The sequence below is a fragment of the Bos taurus genome, chromosome 23 (assembly GCF_002263795.3).
Source record: "Bos taurus isolate L1 Dominette 01449 registration number 42190680 breed Hereford chromosome 23, ARS-UCD2.0, whole genome shotgun sequence".
Lineage (NCBI taxonomy): Eukaryota > Metazoa > Chordata > Mammalia > Artiodactyla > Bovidae > Bos > Bos taurus.
The window spans coordinates 48,917,034-48,924,959 of NC_037350.1; positions in this window are offsets into that span (position 1 = coordinate 48,917,034).

The window sequence follows — 7,926 nt, forward strand, 5'->3', positions numbered from 1 at the left end:
AAAGCCCCCCGTAATTCTCCAAGCATACTGGAGGGAAGATTTAAGGTGCATCTTGAAGAAGAGACTGGGAGGTAAGGTGGAGAACATCTGACAGAGACGAGCTCGTGTAGGGGAGAGAAAGGCCAGCCCTCCCGGGCAACTGCAGCTGCTGCGGCCTGAGGACATGGTGAGTATTCAGCAAGGAGGGGCGGCTCTTCGTAGTCCCCATCAGAATGATTCGTGGGATCATTCATTGAAAGTATCTATGGAGACTTTAGCCACAGAAGTGCAGGTATGAGTCAGAGCTGGAGCACTTCCAGGAACAAGAATTTGTTTCTTCTAGGCTGTGTGGTGGAGAAAGGCTAAAAGTGGCTGCTGATTTAAAAACTGGATCCAGAACTGAAAACTACAGGCAGATCCAGGAGGGACAAGAGAGTAGTGTGCCTAACTAAGGGGTTGAGTCTCAGGATAGATGATCAGGGTGGGCCTATGGTTGGTTCAGGGACCGGAAATGAAATGTTTTAGGGCCCAGGAGAAGACTCCTGAGAGTCCCTTGGCCTGCAAGGAGATCAAAGCAATTAATCCTAAAGGAAATCAGTCCTGAATATTCTTTGGAAGGACTGATGCTTAAGCCAAAGCTCCAGTGCCTTGACCACCTGATGTGAAGAACTGACTCTTTGGAAAAGACCCTGATGCTGGGAAAGATTGAAGGCAGGAGGAGAAGGGGGCAGCAGAAGATGAGGTGGTTAGATAGTATCACTGACGCGACGGACATGAATATAAGCAAGCTCTGGAGATAGTGAAGGACAGGGAAGCCTGGTGAGCTGCAGCCCATGGGGTCACAAAGAGTTGGACACAACTCAGTGATCTAACAACAAGTTCCCAGGAGATAAAGTGGGAGAGGAAGCAGGCCAGGGGAGCCATCTCTCACACAAACAGATACCAGTGGGGGACAGACAAGCTCCCAGAAACTCAACTTGGAGAATCCGACTACCATGGGCGGGGACTGCTAAAGACCCAGGAGCTTATTCCTAGCGCTGTGCTCATCTCTCTCTTACAGGCAAAGCTCTCTGCCTCATTTAGACTTGGTTTTGCCTTTATAAATCTCTACAGAAGCATGAAAACAAGAAACCCACAACACATAAATAAATGAGAAGAAAGACAAAGCACCTCAGTTGCAACAAGAAAAGTTACTAGGAGACTGTGTTTACCTCTTGTCAAGAGCTCGGGAGCATTTTTTAGCTTTAAAGACAATGGACATTTTTAGAAGATGGTTGGTAAGCGTGCTGCTAATACAATTCGTGAACTCCCGTTAATTTTCAAGCTAATCATGGTTCTAGGACTTCAGTAATTACCTAAGCAATGTTTTACCACCCCCAAACTAATTCAAACGTAAGAGGTACTAATGAGTACTTCCTATTACTAAAGCATGTGCCTAGAATACCCAAGAAAGGGTTCTTTCCTCTTCTTTCTGGTTTAAAAAAGTTTGGACAGTGGAAAGTACTACACGATGAAAATTACAATCAGACTTAGAATTCCTTATGTTAAAGCAGTGAACTATGAATAGCCATAAGATCACTGCCGCTCCTTTCATCAAAGCTGGTCGTCTTTCCTTCTCTCCCCTTGATTCTAGGCTAGCTCTCTGGTGCTCTGACCAATGGAGTGTGGTAGTAAGAGCTCTGTTGGTTCTCAGACCCAGGGAGATGGGCAGCTTTCACTCATTGTCTCTTGAAATCCTTTCCACAGAAGTCGTGAGCTTCTGTATAAAAGCTCAGCTTCTTTGGGACTGCCGAACTGGAGAAGCCACAAGCAGATGTTTCTGTCAACCGTCCTAGCTGGATTCAGCTTCCAGGTCCTTCCACCAAGGCCCTAGACATGAAAACAAAGGCATCATAGCCTAAAAGGAAGAGTTAAAGGAATCGGCAATATTTAACCTGTTAGACCTGGGAGGACACATGCTAGATCTCCTCAAATATACAGAGGTTGTTAACAACACACTGTGCAACTCTACACAATTTTCAGGTAGAAAAGATGAAGTTCCAGCACCGAGCATTTCCTTCCAGCAGGAAGGGCGTTGATTGCTCTCCTTTCTCAGACTGTTGGACTGTGCTCTGCTTATGTGATGCTGCATTGCAGGTGACCTGGACTTTCAAGCTATGGTTTTCTAGGCCCGTCCTCACCCTCATCCCATCAGCATTTGGTTGGATGCCATTAGGGATAACTTGAAGTTGAGAGAGAAGTCACGACGGTGAGGATGGCTTTGCTGTTTCTCAAAAACTTGGGAAATAAGACGATTCCACGGAGAACCTCAACGAGACATCAGTTCCCTATCACCTCCGAACCCACCTTTCCCATGAAGCACCAGGGACAGTTAGTAGCCTGATCATGAAACTACATGCCATTTTTTCCCCTTGAATACTCAAAAATGCCTTGATTTGCACACAGATCTGTACTGATTTATCTCTAACCACGTGGAATAAAGTAACTCATTTTTCTGTTAGCTATGTGCTGAGTTGCTCAGTCGTGTCCCACCGTTTACGGCCAGGCTCCTCCGCCCATGGAATTTTCCAGGCAAGAATACTGGAGAGGGTTGCCATTTCCTATTCCAGCTATACCTAAACCCCAAATTTGTGGCCACTGTTACAGGTTTAAGTCCAGTAACAGCTTAAAACCTGGAGTATCTTGTCCAAGATGAGCTGGAAATTATCCATGAAGAAAGGGATGTCCCTCTCTTGCCACAGCTGATGTAGGTGGCTCTGGACCGTTCTTGCCTCCCAGAGCTGTGTCCTGAGGACTCCACCAGTGGTCACAGTGAGTGGCCTTCCTCCTGCCCAGACTCTTGTGTGCAAAGGCCTTTGCGCCATAGCGGGGTGCCGGGTTTTTGCGCAGAATCTTGCATCAAAGCACCATCCAAAACCCAGCCATTTCCAGGTGACTCCTCAGGGTCCCTGGCGGGACAGTCTGGGAGGTCCTGGCCACGTTCCCCAGCCCCACACACGACCACTTCCTCAGAAAGCAGAGGACATCGCTGCGTCTCTGTGTATACCTTTCCCCAGAAAAGATTCCTAAACTTATCAGAGCATGCCCTTATGTTACAAACATGGCATTAATGTGGATTTTGACTATTTTCCTACCATAATGACATGCTTAGTCTCCTACTTTGGATGATTTTTTACCATTTGCTTATCCTTTACATTTTGTGGAGGGGCTTCCCTGATGTCTCAACGGGTAAAGAATCTGCCTCCAGTGCAGGAGACACAGGAGACGCAGTTTCAATCCCTAGGTTGGAAAGATTCCCCTGGAGAAGGAAACGGGGCAACCCACTCCAGTATTCTTGCCCGAAAAAATCCCAGGGAACGAGGAACCCGACAGGCTGAAGCCCAAAGGGTCACAAAGAGTCCGACGCGACCAACACTTTGACTTTTAATGTGCTCCTGCTTTTAGTGATACTTTATCATTTGCCTCTCCTTTACTGTTTTCTGGGGCTAGTTTCTCGTGGCTTACATTGCCCTATTTCGAATTTGAACATTTGTATTTTGCAGGGTTTTGTGTTTTTTTAAGTCTTTATTGAATTTGTTACAATATTGCTTCTGTTTTGGCTTTGTGGCCACAAGGCACCCCACCCGGGGATCAAACCCACACCTGCTGCGTTGGAAGTGAAGTCTTACCACTGGATCACCAGGGCAGTCCCCTCTCCCGGGGACTGTTCAGTGACAGGTTCACACTCCCACCGAGTGTTTCCGTGCCCAGACGAGGCCTGTCCAGGCTGAAATGCCCGCAGTGTTTGACCACCGCTGCCAAACTTGATTTTCTGTGCACTGCTTTTATTAAGGCTGAGCTCATGAGTGTAATTCTTTTTCTTGGCTATAACCGTGAATTCACAAAATATGACTCTAATAAAGAAATCTGCTTTTACGCAGATCATTAAAAGAAATGCTAGATATCTTCGATAATATCCCAATTAGCTTTATCGCGTATACAATGCTAAAACCTCATATAGATCAACAAAATGTTATTACTGATATAAAATTGAAAAACAGGTAGAATGTGAGAACAGCACTGTCTGTGATGAGAAACAATAGGCTTCCAGGATCTCCTGACCAGCAGTGTTAAGCAGAAAATGAAGGCCATTATCTGGGAAATTTAAGCTTAAAAAAAAAAAACCCAAGCTCACTTAAATAGCCTAAATATTGAAAGCATAATATAAAAGTGTTCTACTTTAACCGGTTCTCTCCGTTAATCCTGGTTATCCTCTAAGAAATCTAATTTAAGGACAGCCATAGCACCTCTGCATTCTCAGCAGCGCTTAGTATTTTGTTCCATTAGTGCTAACCGCACATAAAATGATAATGCATAATGAAGCTCTGCTATATATTGCTTTTTGAAAATTAAAACATCAGATAATTAGGTATGCAAAAGGTTACCTTTGCTGTTATTATTCTTCCTATTAGTATTACTATTAATAAAAAACGCCATTAAAATCTCATGGCACACCTGGCCCTGTGCTGAACCGAAATGCAGCAGAGTCCTGCCGAAACAGTGAGATGAGAGCCCGGCCCTGGGTACTGCTGGCCCCTTGGAAAGCTTTGGGCAGCGTCTCCTGAATCTTAATACACGCCATGACCTGGCAATGCCATCCGTAGGTACATACTGAACAGAGACAGGATGCGTATAGTCACCAAAAGATGAGTGCTCAAAAATGCCCACAGCAGCCACAGAACCAGATAACTTCAGCAGGCCAGGCAAGGCTTAGCTGGGTGCTTCGGCTCAGGACTGGCTGCCGTCAAAGTCAGCCAGGGCTCAGGTCTTATCCGAAGGCTCAGCCCAGACGCTCTGGTTTCAAGCTCGTGTGGGCGCCCCTCACAGATGCCGGCCTGTGGACCTTAGTTCCTCACTGGCCGTTGGCCTCCTCTGGCTTCTCGTTACGTTGGGCCATCTGCAGGGAAGCTCACACCTGGACGTCTGGCTTCCACAGTGACGAGAACACGAGAGAGCAAGGCAGAAGTCCGACTCTCCTTGGAACCTAACCTCTGAAGAGACGCCCACCATTTCTGTAGAAATATCACATCTGTAAAAAGCAATTCACTGGGTCTAGCCAAAGGTCAAGGGGAGGGAATCCCATAGAAAGTAACTGTCGGAAGGTAAGGATCACTGGGGCCATCTTATGCTATAATATAATCTATGATAAAAAAATAAAAACCTATTCTTAGAACTGCCAAGTGGAGTCACAGGGCCTGAAATACACAAGGTTTTTTGGTTTCATGCTGTCTTTTTTCTTTGGCCTAAGAAGCTGTCCATGAATACTTCTTACATTCTAATTCAGTTTTTTAGGTTGTTTTTTTTTTTTTTTTCCTGCTTAATGGAAGACTTCAAGCTTCCAGATTTACTTCTTGACAGACCACTATCTGATCAGACCCAAATAAACATCTTTTTTTTTTTTAATTTAATTTTTAACTTTCTTTGGCCATACCATGCAGCATGCAGGATATTAGTTCCCCAACTAGAGATTGAACCCACGCCCCCTGCAGTAGAAGCATGAACCACTGGACCGCCAGGGAAGTCCCTCAAATGAGCACCTTTAACCTGCTCACTCATCTCCTTCTCTAGCTGCAAAGGCAAGATCTGGATGCCAGAGACAGGGGGAGTTGCTGTTTTCACTTCGATCTCACATTACAGACACAGCTTAGAAAATACCCTGGAAAACCAACATCCTTCATGGTTAATATTTGGGCCACCTCAACTGGGGTTCACGTCATTGTACACCGAAGGCAACAGATACAGTAGAGATCGCATGGCAGACCATATGTTAACACGTGGGAAAAGGATAACCTTTAAGCTTAAAGTAGATTTTTCTCTCTCTCCATCTCTGTTGTGCCTTGGCATGGCTTCCCTGACAATTTCTACCAAATGTTGAAAGACGCGGTAGTATCTGGCTGACCCATCACGACGATTTCCTTTGCCAAAAATGACTAACAGTTTCAAATGATTAAAATAGATCCCATCTAGGCAACTGTCCACTTTCATCTTATAAAAGGAGCTCTGTGACTCCGTGGCATACATCGCTGTGTACCTCGTTCAGAATAATCTGTCAATAAGCATTGTTAAATGAATGAATGAATGATGACAATGGCCACCCAGCGGAGGAAGGAGGCAGAGCTACCTTCCCTGATACTCAGGGTTCGGGCTCCCCTCTCATCTCTGTTACTCCTATTCATTTTTCCTGCCAGTAAAATCCTAACGTGCTTTGTCTCCAGGCAGTCCATTTCCTTCTCGCCATTTCACCTTCTGGAGTTGACCTAAGCATTAAAGCCAAAATAATATCAAAGGGAGCAGGGCTTAGAACTCGGCCATTGAACACAGCCTGTTTGAGCATAGCCCGTTGTCTGTCTGCTCTTCCTGGGAATGAAGCATCTGAAGCATTCAAACCTGAGTTGCCCTAACCTAGTTTTCCCAGAAACCGCCTCCCATTTTCCCGTACACAAGCGCCTTCAAGACAATAATCAGAGAGTCAGAAATAGCCCCATTCCCTCTTCCTCTTACTGCCAAAGTGACTTGAAACAACTCAAAGTATCAGTCACCCTACAGCGCTTTCTGCTGCTGGAGTTCAGGATGAGGCTGGGTTTAGGGAATTCAGAGATGATGGTTACAGAAGGGAGAAAAAGATGAGCTTTTGCTCTCTGTCTCAAAATGAGGCCCCATGGGCTGAACATGTTCAGTTGCTCAGTCGTGTCCAACTTCTTGTGACCCCATGGACTGTAGCCCACCAGGCTCCTCTGTCCATGGGATTTTCCAGGCAAGAATACTGGAGTAGGTTGCCACTTCCTTCCCTAAAATATAATTTCCCACAATGGACCGAACAACCAGGCAAGGAGGTGAGCCCTCAACTTGGCCCCCAAAGTGGAGGCTGGGTGGCCAGACCCCAACCAGGAAGAGTTTTGCATGAGGTCCTAAACTAGAAGTGAGAATAGATAAGGTGATATCTAAAACATCAAAGTGATAATCACTCAGTAGTATCTGACTGTTTGCGACCCCACGGGCTGTAGCCCGCCAGGCTCCTCTGTCCATGGGATTCTCCAGGCAAGAATACTGGAATGGATTGCTATTCCCTTCTCCAGGGGATCTTCCTAACCCAGAAATTGAACCCAGGTCTCCTGCATTGCAGGCAGATTCTTTACCGTTTCAGCCACTAGGGAAGCCCTGCAATTTCTAAAGTTAGTTCCAAATCTAAGCATCTATATTATAAGATCTGCGTTTGATGTAGCACCTGACTTTCCCCATAAACTACTCTGAAACACTCACTGTGTCATTGTCCTTCCTGTGACCGAGATAGTTATATGCATTGCGTGTAGCAGTGTGTCCATAGATAAAAATGTCACTACTTCATTCTTAGCCCATAACTTGAGCCTCATCGGGACACCGTTCTAGCCAATGCTTTTATCAGATAAAGACAATACGCTCCTGGACTGCCTGCCAGTAATGAAAGAGGGTAAAAGTGCCCCAAAAAAGAGAGGTTTACCAGTTTATTAGCTGGAATCCCAGGCTTTTCCACAGCACCCGAGGCCCAATTTTTAATGTCAATTGCCTTCCAGTTAACATCAATGGGATATTATAAAAGCAGGTAAATAAAGATCTGGAAGCAAAGATATGTTTAGGACTCAGCAATGAGTAATCTAGGCTCCAAAAATGACAATTATATCAGAAGGTTGGAAGAGATCAAGTTTTCAAGAAACACTGCATATATAGAGACATAAATTCATTGGGAAGCTCATTGACTCTCCTAGCCAACCACCATCCAGAAGACGGATAAGCTGCGAGATGGCTGGGAGTGGGAAGACAGGCCTGGGAGGCGATGCTGTCAGGAGCAAGACAGCTGGACCATGTGTGACGAGCTGGAGGCTTATCCCGCATCGGTTAACTGGGAGAGGAACCCGTCCTTTGACGTGGACG